The following is a 16404-nucleotide window of genomic DNA, read 5'->3' as shown; positions in this document are numbered from 1 at the left end:
TTTTTTTAAACCTTGGAAAATATACTTCTGGACCCAGGATTTCTAAAAAGATGATGAACATGAGACCCTGACTCAAAAAAGAAAAAAAAAAAGAATAAATAAAATTGTTACTAGATTGGATTATCATGTAATCCTTTTAAGCACACATTTCAATTTCATAGAGTATCAACCACTTCTATACTATAAAACGTGATTGCCAGGTGTATAGCACATGCCTGTAACCTGAGCACTTCAGAAACAGGCAGGAAGGTGGCTGGAAGCCAGGAGTTCAAAACCAGCCAATATAGTAAGACCTTGATCAAAACAACAACCTGAAAAAGACAGTAAATGATCAGGTCCAAAGGAAACTCCATTTCCCCAAATTCTAAAAGGCAGAAGGGACCATTGTGGTGGTATTGTGTTCCCCAAAATATTGTGCACCCTAATAAACTTATCTGGGGTCAGAGACAGAATAGCCACAATATTAAACATAGAGGATAGGCAGTGGTAGCACACGCCTTTAATCCTAGCATTCCAGAGGCAGAAATCCATGTGTTCAAGGACACAGCCAAGCATGGTGACTCACACCTTTAATCCCAGAAAGCAGCCTTTAATCCCAGGGAGTGATGGCAGATAGCAGAAAGGTATATAAGGCGTGAAGTCCAGAAACTAGAAACATTTGGCTGATTAAGCTTTCAGGCTTTCAAGCAGCAGGTCAGCTGAGAGCCATTGGGATGAGGACACAGAAGCTTCCAGTCTGAAGAAACAGGATCAGCTGAGGAACTGGCTAGGTGAGATAGCTGTGGCCTGTTCTGTCTCTCTGATCTTCCAGCATTCACACCAATAACTGGCCTCGGGTTTGATCTTATTAATAAGAACTTTTAAGATTCCTGCTACAGACAATGGCTGTCTGTGGTGCCCATTATCATCCCAAAGCACCTGCTTCTCCAGGCTCCCTCAGTGTCACAAGCACCTGTCACACATTTCAAAGTCCCTTGCTAGCATCCTAACCCTTCTCCCCTCCTCTCCTCCCCTAAATCCTCCAGTTCAGGAGCTTCTCTCCAGGCAGCTACTCATTCTCTTCATAACCCTGCTATTTAGGCCATGCTAGCTCTCTCTGCCACCTCCCCCTCACACTCTCTCTCCTCACTCACTCCCTCTCTCTCTCTTCTGGCCTTCCTCTTTCATCCTCCCCCTCTCTCACACTCTCTCTGTTTATCCTCTCCCTCTCTGTCTTCTGCTCTCTATTTCTTCCTCCTCATCTCTCTGCTCTCCTTCTCTCCCTCTCTCCTTCTCTCCCTCCCCCTCTCCCTCTCTCCCTCTCTCTTTCTCTCCCTCTCCCTCTCTCCCTCTCCCTCTCCCTCTCCCTCTCTCCCTCACCCTCTCCCTCTCTCTCCTCTTGCTTCTCTCATGGTCAGGTCTAGTCTGCTGGCCATGTTCAGTCTACTGCTTTCTCTCTCTGCCCTGGACTCTTCCAGATGCCTCTGGTTGTTGTCTCTCTCATATCTACAAAAAGAGCCTTCCCCTTCACCATACCACAGAGCAGTCATGTCCTCAGTTTACACAGTACACATCATTGTCATCTTTTTAAAATCATATTCATATAAACGAGTTTAATGTACAAAGTGTAAAAGTTTCAAGCCATTTGTTAAGTATCTAGTCTTTCAAACAAAACGATCAATAAGGGCTGAGGATGTGGCTCAGCTGGTAGAGAACTTGCCTAGCATCCAGGAAGCCCTGGATTCAATACCCTGCACCATACAGAACCGAGTGGTGGCCCAGGCCCGTGGTCTAAGCAAAAGAATGGAAGTTCAGGCCATCCTTTTTGTCTACATAGGCAGTTCAATCAAGGCCAGCCTGGATGAATGAGATCCTGCCTCAAGAAACAAAAAAAATCGTTAAACTAGGTCAGAGTGTTGTGGCTCACACAGGTAACCTTAACACTTGGGAAATAGAGGCAGCAGGATCATCAATGCAAGTTCCGGGCCAGCCTTGTCTACATAGAGAATTCTGGGCCTGTCAATACTGTAGAGTAAAATAAAAAGTATATATTATATACTTTGTCATATATTTTATTATATTCTTATATAATATAAAAAGTAAACATAAAAAATATAAAAAAGTACACATATTGGGGGGGGCGGGAGAGTGGTTGAGATAGGATTTCTCTACATATCCCTGGCTATCCTAGAACTCACTATGTTTACCAGGCTGGCCCCAAACTCACAGAGTTCATCTTCCTCTGCCTCCCAAGTGCTGAGATCAAAGGTGTGTGCTGCTATGCCCAGTGCAAGATGCTATTTCAAACTGTTTCAAAACAAAGCAAAAGACAAAGAAAGGAAAATCAAATCATTTAAATAAGCAGAGTCAGAACATGACAGTGACCAGAACCAGAACCATTACAGCCGTCTGAATTGGGAATTCTTTCCTCAGCATTTAAGATACAGCAAACACGGCATCATACATCCTCAAGTATTCTGCTCATTTTGTAAAATTCCACATTTCACAAAACTGTGACTCAGAAGACTTAGATTCCCATGATAAGAAATACTGGGGTCGAGAGCTACACATGCACTGTTTAAATGCCTCTTGGGGCCCCAAAGAGATATCTCAGAGCAACAGCACTGGTTGCTCTATCAGAGGACCAGGGTTCAAGTCCCAGCACCCATATAGCAGCTCACAAAAACCTACAACTCCAGTTCCAGGGGATCTGAAGCCTTCTTCTGGCCTCTGCAGGCATCAGGTGTGAACAAAAATATACATGCAGGCAAAATACACATATATGTATTTATATTTATTATTTATAATTAAAAATCTTTAAAAAATGTTTTTAAAAATTAAATAAAATTATTGCTGGGCAGTGATGGCACATGCCTTTAATCTCAGCACTCGGGAAGAAGAACCAGGCGGATCTCTGAGTTCAAGTCCAGCCTGATCTATAGAGTGAGTTCCAGGACAGCCAGAGCTACACAGAGAAACCCTGCCTTGAAAAAAAAATTAATGAATAAATAAATAAATAAATTTTAAAAACACCTTGGATGCCCCACTATATTTACTCTTGGGAGTTCTGACAAATAAATAATTCTATTCGACATATAAAACAGGTAGTACTCCATCTGCCTAGAACAATAAAAATGTTTGTAAAATATTCAAATTGTTCTATTCTGCTTTCAGAAGTTTTGGAAATTAATTTTCATTTCTTCCACTTAGTTAAAAGGCTGCACAGGTGGCTGGGGATGTAGCTCAGTTGGTAGAGTGCTTACCCAGCATACACAAAGCTGTGGGTTCAATCCCCAGCACCACACAACCTGGGCATGATGGTAATTCCAGTACTTGAGATGTGGAAGCAGGAGTTTCAGATAATTGGCTATTTAGCAAGTTCAAGGCTAGCCTAGAATACATAGGACCAGTGTATATACGCTCAGATACATATTTAGTTATAACAACTAATTAATCCAATCTCAAGTAAGACATGAGAAATGACATAGCTTTAAGTGTATTAGATGGTTCTTTGGAACAAAAATACTTAATATAAATGTGATAAGAAACAGTTTTGTTTAATGTATTTTTAAAAATAAACAGCACAGATCATAGACATATAACCCCCATATAACCTTGTTGCTGGAGAATTTCTCTCCAGCTCCTGCCGCCAAGTCCCGCAGTCCCACACAGACTCTTACATTATTTAAACTGCTTGGCCATTAGCTCAGGCCTATCATTGTCTAACTCTTACTCTTATATTTAGCCCATTTTTATTAATCTTTATTTTGCCACGTGGCTGTGGCTTACCAGCACTTTACATCTTCCTTGTCCTGGCGGCGGCTCCAGGTGGTCTCTTCTTTCCTTCCTCCTTCCTCAATTCTCCTCTCTCTTTGTCCCGCCTATACTTCCTGCCTGCTCACTGGCCAATCAGTGCTTTATCTATATAGAGCGATAGCCACAGCACAACCTCATCCTTGGGAAATGGCTCATGGGGTAAAAGGGCTTACAGTACAGAGCCCAGAGAGGAATAAAAATCAACTCCAGCCGGGCAGTGGTGGCGCACGCCTTTAATCCCAGCACTCGGGAGGCAGAGCCGGGCGGATCTCTGTGAGTTCGAGGCCAGCCTGATCTACAGAGCAAGATCCAGGACAGGCACCAAAAACTACACAGAGAAACCCTGTCTCAAAAACAAAACAAAACAAATATATATGCATGTATATGCTCCGACATGGCATCTTGCAAACATCTGTAACTCCAAGTCTAGAGTATCCAACGCTCACTTCTGACCTCAGTGGGCACAGCACATACATCTTACACATACATACATATACATGTATTCAGACAAAATACTCATACACATAAAATAAAAATAAATAAAACTGCTGTTTTTTAGATTTGTTTTATGATCTAATGTGTATGAGTGTTTTGCTGGCTAGTATGTAGGTGCACTATGAGCATGCCTGGTGTCCATGGAGGTCAGAAGAGTGCATCAGATCCCCTGGGAATGTAGTTACAGATGCTTGTGGGTCACCATGTGGTTGCTAGGAATTGAACCCAGGTCCTCTGGAAGAACAGCCAGTGCTTTTAACCACTGAATCACTTCTCCAGCCCCACAAATAAAATCGTTTTTAATCCTTTGACTAAAACCATCCCTTTTATGGTATCTATTTGAAATCTAAACTTTACAGCATGTCCCATCACCAAAAGTAGTATTCTAATATCACTGTGCTTGTTGGGTGTGGTTTTTTTTCCCAGTTCAATACTTATGGAGGTCGCTGAGTTCCACCAACAAACCATTGTCTTAACTCTAGAAAGAACGACTCTTTGTAGCAGAAGCTCCTTCAACAACTCCCTTTCTTAAAAGGATTTTACTGTTGGAACCTTCAACACATGTAATTTTCTTCAGATACTGTATATGCAAGCTTTTTATAGAAACCAACATTTTGTGGTAGACATTCAGGGGTGATCTTATAATAGTTCAGTTTCTTGCTTAGCAAAGTAAGAATTGGTAATAATTTTCCAAGAGGTTTCCCTCTGCATCGACCACTAACAGCAATAACTCTTCCCTTTCAACACAAAAACAGATGACTTTGTGTTCTAATATGAGTTGCTATAGCAACAATATGTTCTGGGGTCACATATTCCATAACTGCAACACAATAATCCTTAGATTTCTTCATATGCTTAAAACATTCCATAAATTGTCTAGGGTTGACAACTCCAATGTATGTCAATGGACTGGTGCTGAAGGGAGGGAAGGAGGGAGGGAGGGAGGGAGGGAGGGAGGGAGGGAGGGAGGGAGGGAGGGAGGAAAGAAAAGATGAAGGAAGGAAGGAAGGAAGGAAGGAAGGAAGGAAGGAAGGAAGGAAGGAAGGAAGGAAGGAAGGAAGGAAAGAAGGAGGCATGCTAACATAATGACCTGACAGGCAAAATATGCCTACTGGTGCAATAATGTCACAAACATCGTGGGGGTAACCAGTTGCTTTGTGATTGGATTTGAGACATGCTCCTCAGGAGGGGGTGTATTCAAGCCTGATACCATGAATTGGGTCAAAAGCCCATGGCTTAGGAAGTCATAGGACCTAGGAGGGAACCTATTACTATTGTGTTGCTAAATGGACATGTTATCAAACTGTCTCCTAACTATATTAATATCCATGGATTAGTGCTCCTTGGCCAGAGATGTTTCTTCCTGCAGTGGGCAGCAGTTAGGCAGAGTCACAACTGTCAAAGTGCTGAGAATAAGACTGATCACTGTTGAGTGATCGATCCTAAGTAGGACATCTGTGTCAACCTAACTAAGGTTCAAAGAACATTACAGAAGAGAGGACAGAAAGGATGTAAGAGCCAGAGGAGAGAGAGAGAGAGAGAGAGAGAGAGAGAGAGAGAGAGAGAGAGGATTCGGCCACATCCTTTGTCATCATTCTTAATCATTTTTTTGCTGTATACGCTGTGCCCCTTCTGCTTGATTCTTCTATTTCAGGGCACCTTTTATATATGATCTCACTGCGTATTTTTTATTCCATCTTTTAGAGTCTTTACTTCAAGGCCATCAAAGAATTGTCTTCACTAGCCATCATTTCTCTAATTCATTATTTTTCTCTCTTTTCCTTGTACAACTCTAATTATCTCAAGACTCGCCACTAAAATTTGGCTTCCAGCCAAGTGTATTCAGTGTCCAACTATATGATTTGTTGCATAACTAATAGGGTTAATTTTCCTCATCTCTACAATGCCCCTTTTAGCCGTTGTCTTGTCTTAACTTATTATGTCAAGTATCTTATTAAATTAATATTGTATGAGTTCTCATAATGCAAAACACTCGCGAAGGGTATGCTCCTGTTTGAGAATGCTAATTTCTCCTCTATTGCTAATTTTGCATGCCTTTTGCGTTCTAGTTACTCATTCAGTGTGGACTTCAATAACTACCACTGTAAAGACAGTGTTTGGGGCTCTGGTAACATAGAAAATGCCTTTACTTTTAGTGTGTGTGTGGGGGGTATATGCATGTATGTGCACTTGCATTTACTAGAATACTTTTAGTTATTACATCATTTCTTTTTGTTTTGTTCTGTTTCTGTTTTGTTTTGCTTGAGACAGCATTTCTCTGTGTAGCCCTGACTGTCCTGGAACTCATTCTGTAGATCAGGCTGGCCTCAAACTTACAGCTGTCCACCTTCCTCTGCCTCCTGAGTGCTGGGATTAAAGATGTACACCACCACACCTGGCTACTACAGCCTGTCTTATTATTTTACTGGTGATTAAACTGGGATGCGGGGCCAGGGAGGTGGCTCAGCGAATACAAGCACTTACCTCACAAGCCTGATGAACTGAGTTTAATCCCTAGAACCTCTGTAAAAAGCAAGATGCAGTGACTACATCTGTAACCCCATCACTTCTTGATGAGATGGGAGGCAGAGGTGGGAGTCTGCTGGAAACTCATAGGCCAGCTACTCTGGGGTACACATCAAAGCAAAAGCAAAAGATGTGGAGGCTGGAAAGATGGCTCAGCGGTTAATACCACTGGCTGCTTTATGCCTATTATTCTGCTAGAACATGGCAAAGAAGGACTCCTAATGACATACTGCTACATTCTTAGATCAGTGCCTCACTCAACTCTCAAAGGGAAGCCTCTTCTTGAAGTAGATGGGAATTAACACGGAGACCCACAACTGGACGGTGTACAAAGAGTGAGAGACTTGGGAGCACTCAGTCCTTAACAGGATGTCTTCATCAAGCCCCTCCATTCCCATCTCAGGATCTATGTGGAAGAGGAGGCAGAAAGACTCTAAGAACCAGAGGTGGTATCTGACTCCAACAGTGTCTTCCAGATATAACAAATGGGACAGCATGCACAGACCTGCATAGGTACAAACTAAAGTCCCATCCCTGAGAAGGGGAGGTGGACACAATGTCCCACCCCCTAACCAAAAAGCTATTTGCAATTGATACTGACTGGGAAAGGAAAATCAGTTTTCCCCAATGGAGCATCACCAGGTATAATCATATGTTCCAAGACACCCCCCCCCCATGCCTAGGTTTTGTTGGTCAACACAAAACCGATTCCATGCTTTGGGGAGGGACTTTTTTGTGTTGTTTTTGTTTTTTGAGACAGGGTTTCTCTGTGTAGCTTTGGAGCCTTTTCTGGAACTCACTCTGTAGCCCAGGCTGACCTCTGCCTCCTGAGTGCTGGGATTAAAGGCATGTGCCACTACCGCCCCGAATTAAAGGCATGTGCCACTACCGCCCCGAATTAAAGGCATGTGCCACTACCGCCCCGGCTTGTTTCATTTTGTTTTGTTTTTGTAATTTTTTTGTCTTATTGGTTGTTAGTTTGTTTTTATTTTTGTTTTGTTTTTGCTTTTGAGAAAGAGAACAAGCAGTTAGGTGGGTAGGAAGGTGGGAAGGATCTGGACAGTTTGGGTAGAAGAAAGAATTTGCTCCAAATATATTGTGTGAAAAGGATTAATAATAAACAGGAGAGACTGTGCCTCAACAAGATGAAAGGCAAGAACCTGTACTTGTTTTTTTTACTCTTTTGACTCGTTGCTCTTTGAAGGGCCTACCACTAAGCTGCCAAATAAATACACAGAGTCTTATTCCTTCTTATGAATGCCCGGCCTTAGCTTGGCTTGTTTCTAGCCAGCTTTTCATAGCTTAAATTAGACCATCTACCTTTTGCCTCCTTTTCCTTACTTCTTACTCTATGTCTGGCTGGGTAGCTGGGTGGCTGGGTGGTTGTGTGGTTGGGTGACGGGGTGGCTAAGTGGCTGGCCCCCAGTGTCCTCCTCCTTCTTCTCCTGCTCCTCTATCTTCTCTTCCCAGATTTCTCCTTCTACTAATTCTGTCTGCCTGCCAGCCCTGGCTCTCCTTTCCCCTGCCTACCTATTGGCCATTCAACTCTTTATGAGACCTATCAAGTATTTTAGACAAAGTAACACAGCTTCACAGTGTTAAACAAATGTAACATAAAAGAATGCAACACATCCTTGCATCATTAAACAAATATTCCACAGCATAAACAAATGTAACACATCTTAAAATAATATTCCACAACAAGAACCAACTCCCAAAAGTTGTCCTTTGATCTCTGAGCACGCACACACACACATACACACATAAATAAACAAACAAATAAATAAATAAATAAATAATCAAACTTAAAACTGGTATGTGCTACCCAGGTATTTCATTCTATAATAAAATGAGAGTGAGCTTTTCTTGACTTTTTTTTCACATTATTTGGGGTCAGCCTGAATTCCCTTTAGGGTTTCTGATTAAATTTTGTGTGTTAATATTGATCTATTTTTCTGTAGCCTGAGGATAAAATTGTTATGATTAAATTTGTAGACTTCAACTTTACAAACGGGAATTTAGAGTTTTGTTGTTTTTATTTTTTTGCTATATTAGTTTTGTCTTTATAAATCATTTAATTACAAATAATATAACTATAGTTTTTCATTGGAAAAAAATTAAATTATCCACATATTGGGAAAAATATACACACATACAGTAGCTGAACTACTATCTAAAATTTAAAAATCAATGTACCCAACAGAAGCGGCCGTCGTCGTCTCTATGGTAACATGTAAGAAGAGTCATTATGTGGTTCTGAGAACTCTTTATTGGCTGTGTACAAGAAAACTGCTGAGCTTTTTCTAATAGCTGTCTGTAAATGACCAATCCTGAAGGCATTGCACATCTCGGGTGTATTTTATAACAAATGCATCTATCTTTGCACGTGTGTGTGCCAGGCATGGACCCCAAGGCTTTGCACATACCTGTCAACTGCTCTGCCAGTGTGTCACATCTCCAGCCCCAAGCCCTAACTGTATGTGTGAATGCTTTGCCTGTGTATATGTCAGTGAATCACATGCATGCCTAGTGTCCAACAAAACCAGAAAAGGACATTGGATCCCCTGGAACTGGAGTAACAGATGGTTATGAACCACCATGTGAGAGCTGGGAATTGAACCTGGGTCCTCTGCAAGAGCATCCAGTGCTCTTAATCACTGAGCCACCTCTCTAGCCCCCACACCAACCTTATTTTTATGTCTCTGTGCAAGTGTACACTCTTTATATTCCAAGCAGAAATGTAATCTCTCTCTTCTTAGTTTCCTTTTGGTAGGAGTCACGTTAGTTTCTTCAGTGGGGTAGAAAACAGTGGTGTCCTGATTCAGATATCAAATAATTTCCTTCTAGGGTGCCTCCACATGAAAAGGAGGAGGCAAGAGCCAACTTGTTCATAAAAAGATCAAAATACTTGAGGTATCCATAAAGAGACTTTTCCAAGGCTGTACAAACTCTTAAAGGAATCAAAGAATAACAGTATGAAACTAGAGATGGGTCAGTGAGCAAGTTTGATTTCTCTCTGCAAGCAGAGGACCTGAGTTCAAATCCCCAGCACCTACATAGAAAGTCAGACATGACTGCATGTGCCTGTAACTCTAGCATTGAGGGGTGGAAATAAGAGGCATGTGAATCCCCAAAGCACACTGGCTAGCCAGCCTAGCAGAAACAGGCAGCTTCCAACTGAGTGAGAGACTGTCCCAAGGCAGTAAGGAGAGACTGATGGAAGAAACATCTATGGTATTACTCTAGCCTTGTGTGTGTTCTTATGAGTATATACACCTGCACAGTCACATACATACATACATACATACATACATACATACATACATACATACGGTGATATATTGTGCACCCCAATAAAACTTATCTGGGGGTCAGAGGACAGAGCCAGCCACTAGTTAGACATAGAGGCCAGGCAGCGATGGCACACACCCTTAATCCTATCACTCAGGAGACAGACGTTCATCTGGATCTCTGAGTTCAAGGCCATACTGGGAACAGAGCCAGGTAGTGGTGGCACACACTTTTAATCCCAATACTTGAGATCTCATGCCTTTGCTTGGGAAGCACACATGCCTTTAATCCCAGGGGGTAATATGGCAAGGCAGAGAAAGATATATAAGGCATGAGGAAACAGGAACTCACTCTCTTTAGGCTGAGGATTTCATAGAGGTAAGAACTTGAGGCTGACCTGCTCTGCTTCTCTGATCTTTCAGCTTTCACTCCAATATCTGGGTTCAGGTTTTGGGTTTTTTTTTTTTATTAATAAGACCATTTAGTAATTCATGTTACACATACATACATACATACATACATAATACAACACACACACACACACACATACACATTTTTTAAAATGCAATTATAACATGGCCTTGGACTAAAGAATGTAACCAAAAGAAACTTGTCTGAGGTTCCTGGTAGTCAAGGCAATCAGGGAAGTGAAAAGGGAGCCACACCTCCTCTAGCTTTACAAAGAAATTTGCTTCAAAGTATTAGAAGATTCAACAGTCTTTTCTCTCTTCAAATTCTGAAGGAACAATTTTTACATAGAACTTTATGTAGTGTGCAAAACCATAAATAACAGAATAAACCACATTCTTGAAAGCCATCTTTTTTTGTTTTTGTTTGTTTGTTTGTTCTTCAAGACATGGTTTCTCTGTGTAACTCTAGCTGTCCTGGAACTCGATCTGTAGACCAGGCTGGCCTTGAACTCAGCGATCTGCCTGCCCCTGCCTCCCAAGTGCCAGGATTAAAGAACTTCTCACCTTGGCCGGGCGGTGGTGGCGCACGCCTTTAATCCCAGCACTCGGGAGGCAGAGCCAGGCGGATCTCCGTGAGTTCGAGGCCAGCCTGGGCTACCAAGTGAGCTCCAGGAAAGGCGCAAAGCTACGCAGAGAAACCCTGTCTCGAAAAACCAAAAAAAAAAAAAATAAATAAATAAAATAAAAAAAAAAAAAATAAAATTATAAAGAACTTCTCACCACCACCAGGCTGAAACCATCTTTTTTAAATGAGAGGTTTACCTGTTACTATTCCTCCTATGGTCTCAAATGTGAGACAGAAAACAAGATATAGATAGCACTATAGTCAACTTTGCAGACTTTTGTATTTGTTTTTGTGTTTTGTTTTTGAAGACAAGACCTCTCAGTAACACATGATGGCCTGGTACTCACTATACAGACTGGGCTGGCCTCAAACACGTGGCTGTTCTCTGCCCTTGCTTCCTGACTGCTGGGATTCCTGAGTGTGCCACGTACCAGACTGAATTTAATCCCCACCCTTTGTACCTTATTTTATTGTTGTTTTAGATTTATTTATTTTATATGTGAGTGTTTTGCCTGCGTATATATGTATGAGTACCACATGTGGACTCTTTGCCCACAGAGGTCAAAAGAGAGCATTGGATCTCCTGGAACTGGGGTTGCAAATGGCTGTTACTCACCATGTGAAAGAGTAACAAGTGCTCTTAACCACTGAGCCATCTCTCCAGCCTTCTTATTTAACTTTAGAGACAGGTTCTTGCCATGTAGGTCCACCAAATTTAGAAAGAAAATTTACAGTTATTCATTTTATTTTGTATATGGGTGTTTTACCTACATGTATGTTTGTTCATTACATGAGCACCCAGTGCCCATGGAGTTCGGAAGAGGGCACTGGATCTCCTAGAGCTGGATTTGCTGATGCTTGTGAGCCACCATGTGGGTGCTGGGAACCAAACCTTAGTCCTGTGCAAGAACAGCAAGTGGTCCTAACTGCTGAGCCATCTCTCCAGCCCTCACATTTTGGTGGGTTTTGTTTTGGGGTGTTTATTTGTTTGTTCACAGGGTTTCTCTGTGTAGCCCTGGATGTCATAGAACTCACTCTCCTGACCAGGCTCAGCAAGGCAAAACTCTGAGGGACTCTGGGGAAAGGGATCTGGAACTCGGCCTGATGGAAGAACTGAGATGCGCAGGCGGGAAAGAGGCATGACATCATGGTCAATAAACTGTTCCCCTAAGAGCACACGCTACGGTCAAGGTCAAAGAGAAGCTGACAAAGAAGCACGTGAGAAACCTCTGACTGTTGGTTTGGGTCCATGGCCAAGGATCTGGTCATTCTTCCTGGCGGGGTTTCTGGTCTCCAGGATCAGCCTTGGAGGAGAAAGGCATGTCGCAAGGTTGAGGGAGGGTAGGGACAGGCTGGAACCTGCCAGGTACCACAAGTCACTCTATCTAATCATGGATGAAACTCTGAGTCAGGATGGCTGCTGTGCTCTGCCTCCCAAATTTTATTTGCTACTCTGTGGCCAATGGTAACCTGAAGTTATACAGGAAGAGAAATTCTGGGAATATAATCGCCAGTTTAACCAAGCTGACAATGGAAGAATCCAGTGCAGTATGTTTCAATAGATGTAAAGTAAGTTACAAACATCTGCTACTCTCTGTGGCTTCTCCTGGGAGTGGGGGGTGTTATTACTTTTCTTGTTGCTGTAACAAACTATCTGAGAAAAACAACTTAAAAGGAAGAAAGTATTTATCCTGGCTCACAGATTAACGGGGTACAGCTTACATGCTTGGGGTGTTATGACAGCCAGGGGCTCCATGGTGAAAGGAATGTGTAGCTCTGATACCTTGCCTCATCATATCTCAGCAGAACAGAGATCAAGGGGAAGTGGGGCTGAGCTATGAAACCTTAAGGACACACACACACACACACACACACACACACACACACACACACACACACACTACCACCACCACCACCCCACCTCCCCACCTCCCCACTCCTCCACCCCCACCACCTCACCACTGCCACCACCCAGTGACTCACATCTTCCAGCAGGACTCCATCTCCTAAAGGTTCTAAACTAGAGCCACTATTCAGGGACCCAGTGTTCAAACATGAGCCTAAGCAACAAGAGGGCAATCTAGAGAAAACACTTGAATGTAAGTCTCCGGCCCTGCCAGGGCAAAAAGGAATGTACACAGTAAGAGAACGAGAGAGTTTCCTAGTAGGTGACATGCTTCACCTGGCCCAGACCTTTGCAACTTTTCTACCAATAGTCCCCAGAGGAAACAAACGTAAGTAGACTAAAAAAGGAAACTTGGGTCGTAGCCCAAAGGAAGCTACCTTCTGGAAAATTGTTATCATTATCCTGAAGTTTTTGTTTCTGCAAACCTCATACTTTGCACTGTGCTATGCATGTGTCTCTCTTAGCGGATTAGTGGATTTCCCTCCCCAAACGCTTCAGATATGTGCAGAACGAGGCAACCTTTAGACCCTAGCTTCAAAACCCCAGCCCTACTATGTGTCCCCTGGAAAGTCTACACCCAATTCCACCTTCCCGAAAAGCTCAGATAATGCTTCTGTGATCTGTTTAAAGTCTTCAGGGCTGCCAGCAGCCAGCCAGATTGCCTTGCCTTCATAACCCAGACTGAAGGCCTTGGCCATCAGATTTTCTTGGGTCTTAAAAAATTTGTGTTTTTATGATGTAACCAAAAAAAAATCAAAATATCTCCAGTTCTAAAGTTTTGGGGGTTTTCCTTCTGATTTCATTTTCTTACTTTTTACTACATTTATTTGTTATAGCGGGGGGGGGGGGGGGGGGGGGGGAGGAGTATACACATGCTACATTGTGTGGGGAGGTCAGAGGACAATTGCCTAACTAAATAGGTTCTCTCCTTCTATCATGTGAGTCCTGGGACTGAACTCAGGTCATCTGACTAGACAAGAAGAGACTTTTACCTGGGGAGCCATTTTGCAGGCGTCATTAAAATGCCTCTAAAAATATCAAGGGCCCAGTCATTGTACCCCTTGTCTTCCTGGAACTCCTGGATGAACTGGCCTGGAGCTGGTTTCTAATAATTCCCATTTCACTGGTAATTTATCATTCCTTTAGAGAGTCATGGGGACAGGCTGTATAACTGCAGAGCCCGTGTTGATTACTATTTTGTGTTTCAAACATTGTTGATTGTGACCTACGATTTTTTTAAAATCAATAAATGTTCTGTTAGTGCAGTGCTTATGTACATTTATACACAGCACAAATATAGGTGAATCAAGGGTTCCATACAACAATATTTATCCATACCATATGTACAATTGCACTATTTAGATCTGTTTCATTGACCAAACTTCTTTTTGAGGTTCAATATACAAATCTTATTAACTCTCAATATATTGTGGCCCTCGGCTTGAGAAAGCTTGTACTCCTCAATAATACCAGTTAATATTTCTCAGTTCTTGGGTGCAAGAATGAGGTAGAAACATGAAGCAATATAAATATTTGCAACTAAGTATCAATTTCATCATCTGCCTTGCACTGAAATAACATGGGATGGGAACGTGTTATTTTAGAAAGATGACATCAGAATTTGGTTTAATAAAGTATCTGCTTCCTAGAAAGAATCTGGGAAGAGCTTTGATTTTTCTACGGTTTTGCCTTGAATAAAGCCAGGACTTCTCATCTTTTGTCATGGTCCTTAAGATGGGGTATGAAAACTTGCTAAATAAAATTCACAGGCTGGGCATATACCGGTTGGTAGAGTGACTGCCCAGCATGCACCAAACCTTGGGTTGCATCCCCAGTGCCACATAAACTGGATATGGAAGCACAAGCCGACAATGCCAACACTCAGGAGGTAGAGGCAGGAGGATCAGGAGTTCAAGGCCATACTCAGCTTATGTATGAGGCAAAGGCCAGCCCGGACCACTTGAAACTCTATCTCAAAAAATAATTGTAAGGTGCTGGGTGGAAGGCTCGGTAGATAGAGGGAGGCACTTGCTGCTGCCATGTCTGATGTCCCGAGTTCAAACTCTGGAACGCACGTGATGGAAGGGAAGTCAGCACTCCTGCAGCTTGTCCCCTGACCCCTCCACATGTGCCCTGGCACATATAAATACAGAGATAAATAGAAGTTATATCTTTAAAATAACAAAATGATAGTTTGGTTTGCATTTTATGAAATTTTTTTTTTTTACTTATTTTTCTTTAGTGTCGTGGTAGTAGTGATGTGGCTGTCCAAATTATCAGGATTTCTGACTTTAATTGTAAATATTCCAGCAGTTTTACAGGCCTCTGGGAAATCCTTTTTTCCCCTTTTTTTATTAAGAAATTTTTTTCATTCATTTTACACACCAATCAAAAATCCCCCTCTTCCCTCCCCCACTCCCCCAGCCTCCCCCTTCCAACCCACCCCCTCTCCCACCCACAAGAAAGCAAGGCCTCCCATGGGGAGGCACATCCAGTAGAGGCAAGTCAAGCCTTTTCCCTTGCCTCAAGACTGCATGAGGTGCTGGGAAATTCTTGAACTGAAAAGGAAAAGTTCCTGATCCTTTGTTCTTTTTTTTAAGCATTTTTATTTATTTATTTTTAATGTATATGGCTGTATTATCTGCATGTATGTGTGTGCACCTTGTGTGTGCAGTGCCCTGGGAACTGGAGTTAAATTGTGAGCCACCATGGAGGTGCTGGGAACCTAACCCAGTTCCTCTGGAAGAGGCGCCAGTGCTCTTAAAATGTGAGCCAACCCACCAGCCCTTATTTCTCTCCGATTAAAACAGCCTCCTGCAGCAAAATCAGGAGACTCACGGTGACCATAGAGGTCCCCACAGACGGGGATGACAGACCTCTTCTGTCACTTGTGGTATAGTCTCCAACCTGGGAAGAATGTACTTTCTATTACTGGTCTTGTTGTTGTTGTTGTTGTATGAATACATTCAAACTCCTTCCTGGGGCCCTTGCCTGACTCCTGACATTTAATTATCTCTTTCAATAACAGAAACCTAAGACTCTTCTTTAACCCTTGACCACAGCGTTGGTTGGCCACACCCCAGTGTTCTGGTTTCTTTACTCTGACTGGTCTAGGCATTCCACCTAATTCTGTGGTGTTTGTTTTTCTTGACTGCATATGCAGCCAGATCATCTGAGCAATTTTGAAAGAAAAAAATATTCATCGGCTTCCACACCATTATTGCACCCTGTAAAAACTTTCTGGAATGTTAGTATGGCTCACCTCAACCCCTCCCTGAGAACGGCCCTCTCCACATTATTATGTATATGAAATGTCCCTTCCAGGCTCATGTGTTCTGGGTTCCCAGCTGGTGGCA

This window comes from Peromyscus maniculatus, chromosome 7 (assembly GCF_049852395.1).
Source record: "Peromyscus maniculatus bairdii isolate BWxNUB_F1_BW_parent chromosome 7, HU_Pman_BW_mat_3.1, whole genome shotgun sequence".
In the NCBI taxonomy this organism is placed as follows: domain Eukaryota; kingdom Metazoa; phylum Chordata; class Mammalia; order Rodentia; family Cricetidae; genus Peromyscus; species Peromyscus maniculatus.
Note: the sequence above shows the minus strand (reverse complement) of the source record.